Raw genomic sequence first — 14,709 nt, 5'->3', positions numbered from 1 at the left:
TTCCTGTCATGGGGAATTGGCAAGTCATATGACTGTAGGGAATGTATATTTTGTTCCATTGCTTGCTTCTTGCCGTTCTTTGCTGCCCAAATTATGGCCAAGTCTCTCTTCATATCAGAGCATAGTGCGGATCACTGGGTTGTTTGGGTAGGCTCTTCACACCAGAAGGGGCACATTCAAATTCACAGGAATCAAGGCATATTTTTGTACTTTGTAAATATTGATTGGCATCTATAGAGTTTTCCAGAACTGCTAAAATTATGGACTATACACTCCTAAATTTTTTATTTGTGTATAAAATCTTTATAAGGATCTTTATATGATCAGATTTTTCTTTGAAAATTTATCTCTATAGATCTTACCTGATAGAACACAGGCTCCTAAATCACTAAGGAACAAGACTTTAGACTTCTTTCTTTTTTTCTTAATCCTTTCTTTTATCTTTCCCTGTCTCAGTTAAAAGTAAAAGATATCATGGCAGGGATGATTTGGCATTTGGAGCAAAAGGGAACCATTCCCTTTCCCATTTTTCTTACTAAAGCAATGAGCCCAGGAGCAATGCCAGGTGTCTGCAGTGCTCTGACATGCAATGGCAAGAAATTCCCCCTGTGCATGTTTATTACAAAAGCACCCTGTGTAAAGCAGCACTGGCTTTGTTCCTTTAGCCATGTGCTGTCCCTCAAGGGTCAGAGCTTTTGGTGGCAGAAATAAGAGCAGTAAATCTCTTGAATCCTTGAAATTGTACCAGTTTATACCAGTTAGGAAACTAGTCCCCCCACCCAGTCCAGTAAGCTACATACAAAACACCTATTTAATACAATTCAAATGGCCAAGTAGTATTGCACTGAGTCTGCACAGAGCTAGACAGAAAAGGAAACCCCTTTGCACCAGCTAGATAGAGAGGATCTTTCCTTTATATATGTGCTGAATTTGTCAAATCATAAAGGTATTGCCCCTTCCCCCCCCCCCCCCCCTTAAACTATATATGATGGAGTCACATGCCATGTTTCCTCCAGTCTTCTGCAAAAAATCCTGGTGATAAGAAGGTGTCGGAGCTGAGAAACAATAGACCCGTCACTTTATTTATACTAAGCTGCAAATTTGTCAGATTCTTGGGAAAGTGTAAGTGACGCTGACTCTTTTAGCCTGTACCAGAGCCTACTGTACTGTCCCTGCATCTGTTTTACACTTTTAAGGGAAAGTTATCTTCACTGGAGGTGATAAAGGCCTTTGAAAGAATCACTGTAACACTTCATGGGAATGAACACAAAAGACATTATCATGCACCAACTAAAAACAGTTTCCTGGTTTTCACACATACCTGTTTTCACACATACTCTTCTGTGCTTCCCATAATTTATTGACCTATTTATTGACTGCCTGCCTTTGTATTATAATGTAGAATACAGAATGTTTTATTTTTGTGCTTGTATGTAATCCCACTTGGATAAAAACCTTGTACTGATACTGTTGTACATGGAATCTCTTTATTGAGTTGTGCTGCACAGAGATTGCAGTTGCTGATTTTTTTCTGCCTTACATATCTGTAAATACTGTATACCACAGTTATCTCCCTTTCTTACAGAACTGTTCACTGCAATAATTTAAACAGCATTCTGGAGCATGTATGGTGTTGTTCAGTGTATAACAACTCTTGCAGTGGTATCATTGCTTTAAGTGGTCAGCTATGTAGTTTATTGTAGAGTTATACAGACTCCACTCTTGTGCTGCATGGTTCCAGATAGTGAGTTGTGCCACGGGGCTATATTACTTTACACCTGCTCAGGATCTCACCCTGCAAGTGGCTGACACTGCTCACAGACCTTTCCCCTGAGCTACTCTGCAATCTTAGTCTGTAGTTAATGGTATGTTAAAAGAATTCATAAGAGGTGTGATATTTCGTTCTGCTGACATGAACTGCTGCAGCCAACGGCTGAAGTGTCACCACACAGAACCTTTCAAAACTATCCACAATTCCTATGAAGCCATTTGCCAAGACAAACCATTCGCCTTGTTAGGAGTGATAATCCAGCATTAGGGAGATAATCCGACATTTGCTTTTATCATCTCTTTTCTGCAACTGTTCCTGTGGCAGTGATCTGGCCAGCGTGCTTTTGTACCGCTGTCCTTTAACATTTCTGAGAAGCATGTAAGAGGCCCTAGGCCTTAAAAATAATGTCACCCACTCTAATCACCCACAATCACTATAAATTTCCCTGTGACCACATAGCAAATCAGAGTGGCTGCTTTCACACTCTCTTATTGTCACAGGACGTTTTGTAGCAGAGTTGATGGGATGCAGAGAATTATGGTACAGTGCAAATGTGGGTAGGCGTGTAGTTTTATCAGTAAGGAAACCTGCATGTATGAACATAGAAATATCTAATGTACCTATTTAGGATCAGGTGTCAGCCAGCTTTTTGGTATTAGTAACCTTTATAATGAAACAATGATCAAAGGGGATTTCAGCCAGTCTTTGTGAAGAAAAACAGTAAAGCATCAGCAGTAAAACAAAAATATCCTATTGCGCTATTTCAGGAGAAAACTGAGCATCTCCTGAATCCTTCAGCTGCAACTGTGTTGTTCATCATCTTGAAACTATGGAGAATACTATTTCATTTTTTCAATGTGTACCTCTTAAGATTGTATGCCTGCTTTACTAGCAAAACCTCACCTTACCTTTACTGTACCTTTGAAAACAATTTGGCAAAGACGTTTGCTGGATGTTCAAGTATTAAGATAGAAGAGATTAGGAAGAATAGCACATAAAATTGGGCACTGCTATTTTATAAACAGTTTTCCTTAAGTAGCAAATTGAGGTTGTTTCTGCAAAGTCAGAATCTTCTTATTTCTTAGCTTTCAACACACCTGTCCATATAAATATGGCACACAAATAATATGGTGAGTGTATGACAAGAGACAGTGCTACCAAGCTGTATGTTCTGGTACTGTCAGTGAGAAGTCCCTGAAAGAATATCCTAGTGCATGTTTACTTTTTCTTTGTTTCTTCACTTCTTCCTTTTTCCTTCTTTCCATCCATCTACATTAGTACTGTGACTTCTTCTGTTTCTAAAAGAATGCATTGATTTTCCTTTCATTTCTGATCATTCTGATCTGATACTAGCAGATGTTTGACAAAGCTTAACAGCAAAAAGTAATTTTAGAAAGGTTTGGAAAAATGTGACTTCTGTATGGAAGTATCTTTCTATACATCCATCTCTGAATTATCACATGCAACCAAAGGAGGCAGCAACCCTCTCTCATCAAAATCAATATCAATTTGATTTTCACTTTCATCTGTTTCTAAATGAATATGTATGACAATGTAAGTAGATGTGAAATCCTTGTTGTGGTGAACGCTGAATAAAATGCCAGGCAGTGCTTACAGTCAAAATAGACAGAACAGGCAAAGGGGAAGGAACACAAAAAAAAAAAAAAAAAAAAAAAAAAAAAACAAGAGAGGAAAAGCCTGGATAATATATCAGCAAGGGAGTTGCGATTACAGCTTTGGTCTTGGATTGCTACTCTTAAATCAACACACATGATGCCTCCAGAAGAGCATGAACTTCAAGACATCTCACTCATTTCTGGGCCTTTGGAGAAATCATGACATCTGTGTCTCCTGTGCAAACGCAGCACCAATGCCAGATTTCAAGAAGCACTTGGAAGTCTGAGGTTCCCTTAAATGATCCATATCTCTTAGCTCTCTGCACATGGACTAAACCTTACTCAAGTAAATTTCTCCCCAAAGCTTTCTTTCATTAGCACTTCCTTGGCTACAGTTCCTGGAGCCCAGGCTCACTCTGGCTGCTGTGCCCTGCCTGGGTGATGGAAGATACCAATTCCCAGCATTCTGAGCATTAAAGCTTGGCAGTTCAGCACTGATTTTTCTGTCCTGGCCCTGACAGACCGCTTGCTTTGAGCAGATGGGCTGTTTGGGACAGCTGGCAGAGCCTGAGCAGAAGGGGCAGAGCCCCGTGCTGTCCTGGCAGGGAGGCAGGGCATCACCTCTCCCCACAGCACTGCTTGCAGAAGCAGCAGCCTGGCAGTGGCTTATGCTGGCCCAGGCCACCACATCGCTGTTCAGCACCTTCCTTGGCACATACACCAGCCTTGTCTCCCTTCCAAGGAGGGTGTTCTTCTGCTTCTAAGGTCCTTAATTTTTCCTTTAGGCCATGTAAAGCAAATGTACCAAACTCCAAAATTAAGATTGCAAATAAACCTCAACACACTCTGGTCTGTGAAGAGAAAGCCTCTATAGTTGCAGGCTTTCAAACAGCTTCAAATCTTTGCTGCTCCCATTTGCAAGTGCCAAAACGTAAGTCTCTGTAGGAAAAAAAAAAAAAAAAAAGGATATCATGGACCTATGTCTCTTCTCTTACCAAAGACAGTGGGCCCTGACAGGTGAGGAGCAGCTTTGGAGCTAAAAGCATAAGGATCAACCTCCCCAAAAATGAGGTAACTTAGGAAAAATCATCTCCCAAAGCAACCGTCATCCAATACTGCAGCCAAAACCTAAGTCTATCTTCTTCTCCCAAGCTCCGGATATTGCACTGCCCTTCTTAAACTGCTCAGAGACCAAAGCAAACCAGAAGCTCCAGCAGCCTAGAAATAAAAATAAATAAAATAAAATAAAATTAAATTAAATTAAATTAAATTAAAAAGGAGTTTTTAACAGCCATTTGCAGTTTTGTGCCTGGCTTACCTACAGCACAATGGAAGAGGTTCAGCAAAGTATTTTCATTTTCTATCCAAAACACTGAGCCAAACCCCAGCAAAATCCATTACTTGTTTTTAAAAAGAGAAAGAAAGGAGGATTCCCTGGCACTTGAACATCTGCTTCATGCATTTGAAAAACTACAGCCCAGGGTTAATTTAAACTTCCTTATAACCCAGTTCAACATTTGGAGTGCAAACACTGTTAATAGGATGGGAACCGGGGTGGTGGTGGTTTGCTTACTATACCGGGAAACAAAGCCAGAACAAAACTAGCTTGAGATAGAGGTTTTGTTTATACTGCTGACCCATCTGTCTTCATTAATGCACTATTTACAGGAAAAGTAAAAAAATTAGCTTCTGCTCCTTCTTCAATTGCAACAGCAACCAATAAAGACTGAATGGCTCGTTTGCCCTCGACTAAAAATGGAAATTCTTATCAACACCCCTTGGAAGAAGTTTATTATATGGAACGTATTATTGTTGAATATTAGTGCTTGGCCCAGGCATTTTGGCCAGAGCTGTGTATTTCTAGCACAGGCAATGTCAGGAGTGAAGAGCTGTTAGGGAGGTGCCATTGTTGCAGAAAGCAGAAACCAGCCACAAATCATGACCCATGCCTTACCCTCAATTCCTTCTTCTAAGTCTAAGGTAGAAATGTGTTTTTTTCTCTTGTATTGACCCAAACAGGGTAACAAGGTGTGATTTACCTAGGTGTGAGAAAGGGAACATTTGAGGCTAAGCCTTGTCATGACACAGAAACCACGTGAGCCCTCTCAGGCAACAATGCTGGATGAGGAGAGGCAGTGCAGGGTGATACCCCTTTCTCTTACCTGCAAGTAAAGGGGCCACACACATGTGCTTTGATTTCTAGAGTTCAGAAGCCTAAATGAGGACAGATGAAAGACATCCCAAGTGCGTCCACCTTGAACCTCCTTCAGCCAAAATGAGGCAGGTTTGTGTCCACCTGTTAGTAAACTGATTTAGAAGCAGTGCAAAGCACCCGTGTGTGGTCACTCATGTAGATGACACAGCCCTAACCCAAAGAGAACCTGAGCTTATGGCCTAACACCCCCAGACATTTCCTAATAAACACAGACTTTAAAACTCACTGCTGTGCAAATAAGCTCCCTTAAAGACATCTTCTCAATAAGAAGAAAAAGGTACATTTTGCACTACAAGCCCACTGAAATAGAAACATACAAGAGAAAAAATAAAAATCTTTTTCCATGAACTATAAAGCCAGAAATTTTCAAAGAGCAGGCAGGTTTATCAGAGTTATCTCACTTACACACCCCAATACAGGGACATGCTTTCAAATGACTGCAGAACATTTGAATGACCTGTGAACCTTGGGCACATTTTGGGCACAAATCTGGCTGCTGGGCTTCTTGCCTCACTCTCCTCCAACCGTTCTCCCCTGCCTTGCTCTTCCTCATGGCCCTCTATCACTCTGCAACCACTTTCACTCAAAGATATGCTTTTTCTCAGGCTGCATCTCTGCAAGCTGTTCCCTGGTGACCAGGACTTGCAGCATGCATCATCTGCAGTTCATGCACAGGAGCAGACATTCTGAGGAAACACAAAGGCTATCAAAACAGTAGAAGGAGCAGCCATTAGAATTATTGCTACTTTTCCCAGATAAAATGGAGGAAAAAGTCCAACTTTTGATATCCCTGTCAAGAAGATGAATAGTGGAAGGTGATTCAGCTCTCCATGCTGAGGTCTTGCTAAGATCTTCTGCAGCAGCTGAGCACATTTGCTTTCAGATGCATGTTAGTAAATGCCAACTCACTCTACTGCTTCTCAAGGCATCACTTCACATCAACAAAAGCGGAATTTCAGCAAGCAATTAGCAGTGAAATTTTCTACATCCAACCTCATCTCACCACACAGCATTGTGGACAAAATTCTTTAGGATACAGCTGCATTACTCCAGCAAACTGAACTACTTTTTGGAGCGAACAATGCCAGAAAATATAAAAGATAGTTGCTAACGTATACACAGTAATTTATCACATGCAGCGCACGCCAAATGAGCTTACGTTTGAAATAGGAAGTTTGCTTGCTTGTTTTACGCTTTTGGATATGTGCCCAATCTGATTCTGTTTACAAGGCAAATTGATCAACCTCCTGCTCAGCATTTCAAGGGTTTAGCCGGACCTTTGATTGCATTTTTTAAAGTAAACAAAGGAAATATGGGGGATAAAAGTAATCAACATGGTTGCAATAAAGGAAATGATATGAGAGGAATGGATTTCCGTGACATAGAGCAATGCTTCCTGAAAAGAAGTGGGAGTTTTTTTTTTCCCTAGCTCCAAATATTACATTTTCTATGACGGCCCAAGATACGGCCAATGAAAACAATACACAGTATTTTATTTTAAATGAGCAGCTGCAGTACTATTAATTCGATATTAGCAATAACTACATTTCACAGGAGCTGCTGCCTGATGTATCTGCAGTGACTTTAGGATGAGGGGATGCTCACTGCAGTGCTGAGCTCCCCAGACAATGTCCTTCAGCTTTGTGTGGCTGATGCTATCCAGGATGCCGAGCCTCAGATGGTGTTGAAAAGATATGTGTTGAGTTAAGTGAGAAGGTTTAAATACAGGGTGGTCTTTGAAATCAAGTACAGTAGCTAACTAGCAACAGAGGCTAAACAACAATCCAACCTTCCATAGCTCTCAGGTTTATGTTGGCTTTGCTGTAGCAACTCCTTATCTTTCCAGAGATTAGAGCATTTTAGATCAGTTGTTGCAAGATTTGGTGGAATCCATTTCCTGAGCTGTCACCACTGGCTAATCAGGCAAAGTTGAAATACAAAGATTTGGCAGAGTGTGAAAGCGAAACCAATTATCCTATAATACTGAATGTGCTTCATTCGCTTCTACCATTGCCAGATTTTAGATGTCTACCTTGAGATACTGATACAGAGAGCCCTACAGCCTGAAACATGCCATCTGAACTGTAAGCAGAGCAAGTATCTTACTGTAGGAAAAAAAAAAATGCTACCCCTTTCTAGCATTTGTACAATTATTTGTAGCTGGCATAACTGTTCACTAAGAAATTCCAATCTGAATTCCCCCATGGGTTAAAATGAGAGTAGGGATCTGTGGGAAACTGAGACAAACACGTTTAGGAGACTAATGGGCTGACCCAGCTGTTGAGCAGATTCGATTTTGGCTTACATCAGTTGTTTGCTGCTGGGGTAGGCACAAAGTAGCATGACATCACTCACGTTTAAGCTGCTATCCAGAATTTCACTTATAGTTTTGCACCAGTTTTGAAGTCATTCTTGCAGGGATAGCAGTGATTAAAGTTAACCACTTTTGCTTTCCTATCTGAACTCACTCCTTCTCCCTTGGGATTTCTCTAGCTCACATTGTTAATTTTTGCATTCCTCTGCCAACCAATGAACTACACCAGCTGCAGATTTAGCCCAATAATATTGATTGCATATCTTGCACTTCCTCTGTCCTCCCTAATTAGTGCAATGGAGATAAGCAACACGCCCTGAGCAGTGAGCTAACGGCAGAGGGAGGGGGCCATGCTTCGCAGGACATGTCCTTCCTGATGGGGACTGCCACAGGTTCCCTCCTGACATGGCTCAGGGTGCTGCATGCAATGCTAATGAGTTCCAGGACAGAAAAACAATTTAGATGAGGGCCTCAGTGAGCACTCTGGAGATGCATTAACCCCTGTACTTTCTCCATGAGGAAGGAGTGACGCTTAAGATAGAGTTGTCAGCCAAGCTGGACCCTGCTGCACACTGCGGTCAGCACATATGTGGGAATGCAGCAGCCTCTGGGGGACTGGGCAGCCACTGGCAAGCAGCAGGACCTCTGTGGACATCTGAGTTGCACTTCCATCTTCTGCTTGTAAACATCCCGCTTTTGCATCATTTGACTCTCAGGGAAGAAACCAGTGTCTTCACCACAGACACCAATGTTGTAAACACTTCTGGTCTAAAACCTTTAGTATAAAGTTAATAGAAGGAAGGGTTATCTGGCAAGATCAGCAATATAGTTTACGACCAAAATATTTACAGAATAGATTGGGATTCAAGACTCCCAAGTCTTTGTATGGCTCTGCTTCATATATGCTCTGCAAACATTTTCCGAAGCTTTCAAATAATGACATTTGTGTTGAGTTTTGGAGAAAAAAAAATCTGTTGCCTCAATGGCTTTACTTTCATCAAGGCAGAAGACCTCATTATTTTGGCTCAAATGGTGATCACTGAGCACTCTGCTGCAAATTCCTTTGGCTTGTCACCTTCAATGGACTCCTTGCTTGCCCATGTTGAAGCTAAAGGGATGTGGAGCTAGGATACATGGAAGGTCAAGCAAAAAGCAATCTAATCGTTTTAGCCCTACACCAGTGTTCCATAGACAGTATAGATTCTCACCATGTTATGGCCCCATGTCGTGATAAGATGCCAGGGAGCTTTGTCCCAGCCAGAGTTCCTGCATGTGGTTTCTGAGCAGCTGAATAAAATGGAAGAAAGAGTCTGCTATGATTCTGCTTGCCATTATTAGTGAGGCTTTATATTTGAGTAAGTAGAAGCAGGTCAGAGTGGATGACAGCAATTTAATATCCTGGTGCTTTTCCTTAAATTCTTGTGCTATCCTTGACCATAATCCATTTCTCTATCACTGCCAGCTAGAGGAAACATCCAGTCCTATGGTGCTCATGCTTTTCTAAGACTGTATTCCAGGTCTTCTGCATCTAGATGCAATTTAACCCCATTTCAGACTTGTTCATGCAGCTTTCTTTACATCGGATAGGAAGAAGGCAGCAAGGGATCAGGATGCTCCCACTCCCCCTATGGAAACTTCCTTTCTGAGGGTGTGAAAACACAACAGTTTCCAGTGGGTGTTTGAACTTTCCCTCTTCAGTGTGGCCTGTGTTCTCTTGGGAACAACTGTCCTAGGGGTGCTTGGCTGATTTCCTCATTCCTTTTGGATTCACATTTCCATAGAGTTTAGCACTTAAAACGAGCATCAGATTTTTGGCAGCTTCAATAAGGTGGATTCATGCAAAAGAAACTCTTGGCAGTGGTAGAAAATCTATCCCCTGAGCCCTGGGTAGGGACAGGCAGGGTAAAGGTGTCATGGAACAGTCTCAAAACCTGCATTGGCCCTTGGCGTCAAGTGCGGACCTCATCCAGAGCATGCAGAGATCATGGGGAGCCTCAGGCTGGACGGCAGCCTGTGCCCACCCTTATCATGGAGGTGAGGAATGAAACAAGGCAATGCTGCTGTGGAAAGGAAAAATTAACCTCTCACATGGTCAGAAAGCAGATGCCAAGCCGATGTTTATCTTTATTTCATTAACAAGAGGTCAAAACCTGCCCCTCACCTCACTAGCTGGTTTATAAATACACTCATTTGGAAATAGCTCCCTGGACGTGGCAAACAGCATCTCGGCCAGCTGATGAGATTAAAAGAATGTTAAACTGTTCCCAGTTCCTGTTATCAGTGTGTTGTGTTAAGAAGGCCAAAATATCACATCGTGTTTTTACACATGATAAAGCAAATTTTCAGAAGCTGCACCAGCGGCTGCTGACGGGGTTCACCGGATCTGGCTGCACATGGGGTACAGCAGGACCTTTCAGACAGGGCCATGCATGAAAAATGGCTATTTTGAATCCTCCATACATAGTGGACTCAAGGAGTAAACAGGATGCTTTCTTCTTGCTGAGCTCTGTGCTTGTTGGGTGTTGGGCTTTTCAGCTTGGTAGGCTGTGTGCCTGAGGTTGAGCACACCCTGGTGCCTCGCAAGCGGCAGTCCTCTCTGCTCTGCTCCAGAGCCTAGCAGTTGGGAAAATCACACCCAAACCCACATCACTCAGGCTGTTACCTGGCCAGTGTATTTGGCTGAAAGTATAAGCTATATTTCTTTAGACTCCAAGTTCCCAATCAACTGCTAAGCACTTCCGTTCATGGAAATTACCTATGGAGAAAACTCTTGTATAGGACAACAGCCAGAATGGTAAATGAATGTGGAGACCATGCACACAGTGAGCTGTTGGCAATGAGAGTTACCCAAGGAAGAAGCTGTCCCAGCTGAAGCCTTTCTGCAGTATTCATCACGAGAGCACTTGGGGCACTCATCTGCTTGCGTAAGTAGGAATACCCAATCTTGCAGGATTTTCATGCTAGAATAGATGAGGACTTTTCCAAAGGAGTGCTCCGTCTCTTCCCTGGCAGCTTCCTTCTGCCCCCCTTTTGGCCTTCACTTTGTCAGGATGTGACAAAGCCTCTTGGAGGCTGCTGTTCCTCCGGGCCAGTTGGACGGTCTGGCGCCGTAGCACCCCTGTGCTGCAGCAAGGTGGCAGGAAAACACAGAGAAAGCGAGGTTGTGCGACTGCTTCCAAGGCTTGGCTGAAGGCCTGTGGACTTTCGTTCTCCCCACCTTTCTGAAGAGTTATTTATATAAGAAGTTTCAATTTGGCAGTCTTTTATTCTTAAACGCAGCCTGCTTTAGGGGTATCATTCAGCTCCCATTTATGGGAAGGACGTACATTGCTCTCTCATTCCTGGGGAGAACAACATGTTCCCGCTGTTTTTCATCCGTTTGTGTAAGACACCCTGAATAATGGCTGGACACTTTTCCCACACATCCACCTCGCCTCCCACAGAAACTTGCTATTTTCTGCAGTAGCCAAGCTAAAAAAAGAAAGTTACTATCACGCCAAAAATGTGATTTTGATAAAATATGAGGGGATAAGTCAGCGTAAGTGTGACTGGCTCGGGATCCAAAGAAAAGAGTGTGGGAAGGATAATTTCACTTTCTTGCCTCACACCTACCAAATGCCTGGATACAAGGAAGTGAATTACTAAATGCATACGATAAATACCTAAGAAGGGCAAAATAGATTTTTGCTCTAAGGCAAAGAATGCTAGATAATGAGAGCAGGACTAAAATTATGTCCTATAAGACATGATTGCACTCCATAATGCATGGTTTAGCAGCTTGAGATGCATTCAGGTCTGCTCTAATCTGGAAATACTTTTCACATGTAAAGGGAAAGGAAAACCCCATGGGTGTTTTGTGGTTATCCTTCATGCTCTCCCATCTCCTTGAAGGGGATGTTCTTGTGACCTATGGCTATGCCATGCAAGGACCAAGGGGGCAAAAAAAAAAGCCCTTTTGGTGAAGCAACCTTCCAAATCTATGATGCTCAGGACAGGACTGAAATAGATATTTCTGCTGGGTTTATTCTTTATCCTTATCCTTTTCTAGTGTATATATACATATATGTATATATATATGTATTTTTACATGATAGTACCAGTTTCACACTTCCAGAATCAATGCTTAAATCCTGCTGAAGTGAAAAGCAGCCCCTAAGCAACCCTCTGTGAGTGTTTTAATGTCCTTTGCAGCACAGAGGAGCAGCAACCCCTGCTTTGGGACCAGAAGAGCCATTCTCTGCTACTCCTTCCCTAAAAGGTTTCATAGCTAGCCTGCAAAAAGAAAAGGAGGAGGCAAATCTAGGCCTTGCATCACTCAGTTTTTGGAGATCTCATGTTCTGGTGTCCCCAACAGAAGCTCTGGAAGTACATGAAATCCAGAGCAGTATTTGGGTATTGCCAGTGTTCAGGTGCAGCTCTGGGCTTTGTGTGGCTGAGCAGAGAGGATGTGCCCTTGAGGCTGCAAAATTTCCACAGGTCTGTCCACAGGGGCAGGTCTGTGCTTTTCTAAACATATTGCTATCTCTTTCTACTGGTAAAGCCTACTTTTTTTTTCTTTAAATAAAAATAAATTCTTATCTCACATAACCAGCTCATAAGATGCCCATGTTGCTTCCCAGAGGCTGCTTGCTTCCCCTGTGCACTTGGGAATTTCCAGACCACCTGACCTCATTGGAAAGTCTATCTTTTAAATACAGCCACTATAAACACTTCAATTTTTAATGGGCAGAATATCTTCAAAGAAGTTACTCTGCTCTTCAGAAACAGACGTGGTTTGATAGAGGTTATTTTGCCTATCTGCAGCGGAAGTGGAGGAATGTGCAGTTTATACTAAATTAAGATGCACTTGTCCTAATCACAGAGACTTCTGAGCTGCAGCCAAGCCTTTTCACGTCATTATGGTCTACTGTGAGCCACGAAGGAATTATTTGCCTCTTCACACTTTTGATCTTCACAGAAAAAAGCGTATGGCATTTCCAGCCCAGATGCTCCTGACGCTTCTCCTAGACCCGATAGAGAAGTGTCTCTCTAAATGGCTTCTGAGCCTCATGGACAGATTACTAACAAGATCCCTATAAAGGTAAAAAAATATTTAAACACTGAAGCAGCACTCTTAAGGTCATCTGAAATCACATAGAAAACAACCATGAATGGGAGCAAGTTACTCTGAAATGATGGAAAGTGAAATGTATCTCACGGGCATTTTGGAAACCTCTTGATCTGAATGTTGGGAAGACATGGGTCCCATAGGTGCATGGGGGGGGACTGTGACTTGCAGTGCCAATGGTGGTAGAGATGCCGGAAAGAGACTTTGGGATGCAAAAAATGTGTTGTCTTGGGATGCCATAGCATTCAGGGCATGCAGGCAATGGGCAATATGATAGTGAGGCTTGGATAGCCCAGCTTTAAAGGTGACTAAGCCTTGTGGAGGTTGCATTGTCCTCCCTGGGGTCTTCTTCATGATGCCCATCCCTCCATACGGCTGTGGGCACCAGCCCCACTTGACCAATGCAAAGGGCTACTGTGATCCTTGCTGAGATCTCCAATTATCAAGTTTCAGATTTGAAACATTTTGATCAGATTTGATCATTGCAAGAGCAGATGACCTTGGATGTAGGTCAGTTTGCACCAGGAACCTCTCAATTTGGAGGAAGGCATTGTGATTTTGCAGTCATCCCACGTTGGATTCCAGAAAAAAAATAATTACCTGGTGTGATGGTTTGAGGGCAGGGAAGTGAGGATCTGTGTAGTCTCTGGGGATCCTAAGGAAAGGAAAACCATCCGGAGTTTATTGGTGGAATGAGCTGGTTATAGGTCAGACTTCTAAATGCAGCTCAACTTTCACAAACCTTTCCTCTACCTGTACTTTTCATCCATGGCTGAGCAAGGGTGGATTCAATGCAGCTAACTGAGTCTAAGCTTGAGCCTAAGGAGCTGGGCTCGGTTTTAGGGCTACACAACTCCCCCACAACAAGGCTGACAGCAACAAGTGCAGTATACCCAATATTGACTTTTATTCTCTATTAACATTTTCCCACTCCCATCTAACTCTTTTCACATAGTTTCCTCTGCATCCCTTTCACTCTCCAGTCCTTTTTTCTCATGCAGGCTCTGCCAAGTAGGTCTGCATCCTGTCTTGAGCAGAAATTTCATGTCAAATCCTCAGTAACAGTAATCCAATGTTGTTGCATTAACTCCTACTGTGCTTGGCACAGAAGCATGCATTTGGTCCTAGAAGTCTCAGTTCAAAATTCTTGCAGATCCCCTTTCTGTTCCCATGATGGCTGGGCTGAGGCTGTGTATTGTGGGTCACCCTTCTGAACATAAATAAGTGAAAGGTTTCAGAGTCCTGTTATTTTCTTTCCTACACCAAAGCTTCAGTAGCATTGTAGTCCTTGCAGAGAGTGGGAAAACAAGCAGCCAAAGCGACAGGTTTACAATTTGCCAAACCTGCACCATGAGACCCTCGGGTTCAGTTAGTTCTTATGCCGACAGCAGCAAGTGATGGAGAGAGATCCAGTATCATCGCTGTGCTGCAAACCCAGGTTTCCACTGAGGTGGCCATTGGAATTCTATTCTACAATGATGAAATAATGAAAAATGAAAACAGAGGCAGGAAATAAATCCAGATCTATTACTGTGTGAAAACTGCCAGGGAAATGGCAGAAGATCCATTTTTTGTACCGGGTAAAGTTGCTGGTGGACTCCCGCTGCACAAAGAACTCTGTGTACAGATGTGTGAAACCGCTCACCAAAGCCTCGACAGCAGCTGTGCTGGATCTATATACAAATG

The sequence above is a fragment of the Cygnus atratus genome, chromosome 27, assembly GCF_013377495.2.
Source record: "Cygnus atratus isolate AKBS03 ecotype Queensland, Australia chromosome 27, CAtr_DNAZoo_HiC_assembly, whole genome shotgun sequence".
In the NCBI taxonomy this organism is placed as follows: Eukaryota; Metazoa; Chordata; class Aves; order Anseriformes; family Anatidae; genus Cygnus; species Cygnus atratus.
The sequence above is the reverse complement of the archived record's forward strand: the minus strand, read 5'-3'. Positions refer to the sequence as shown.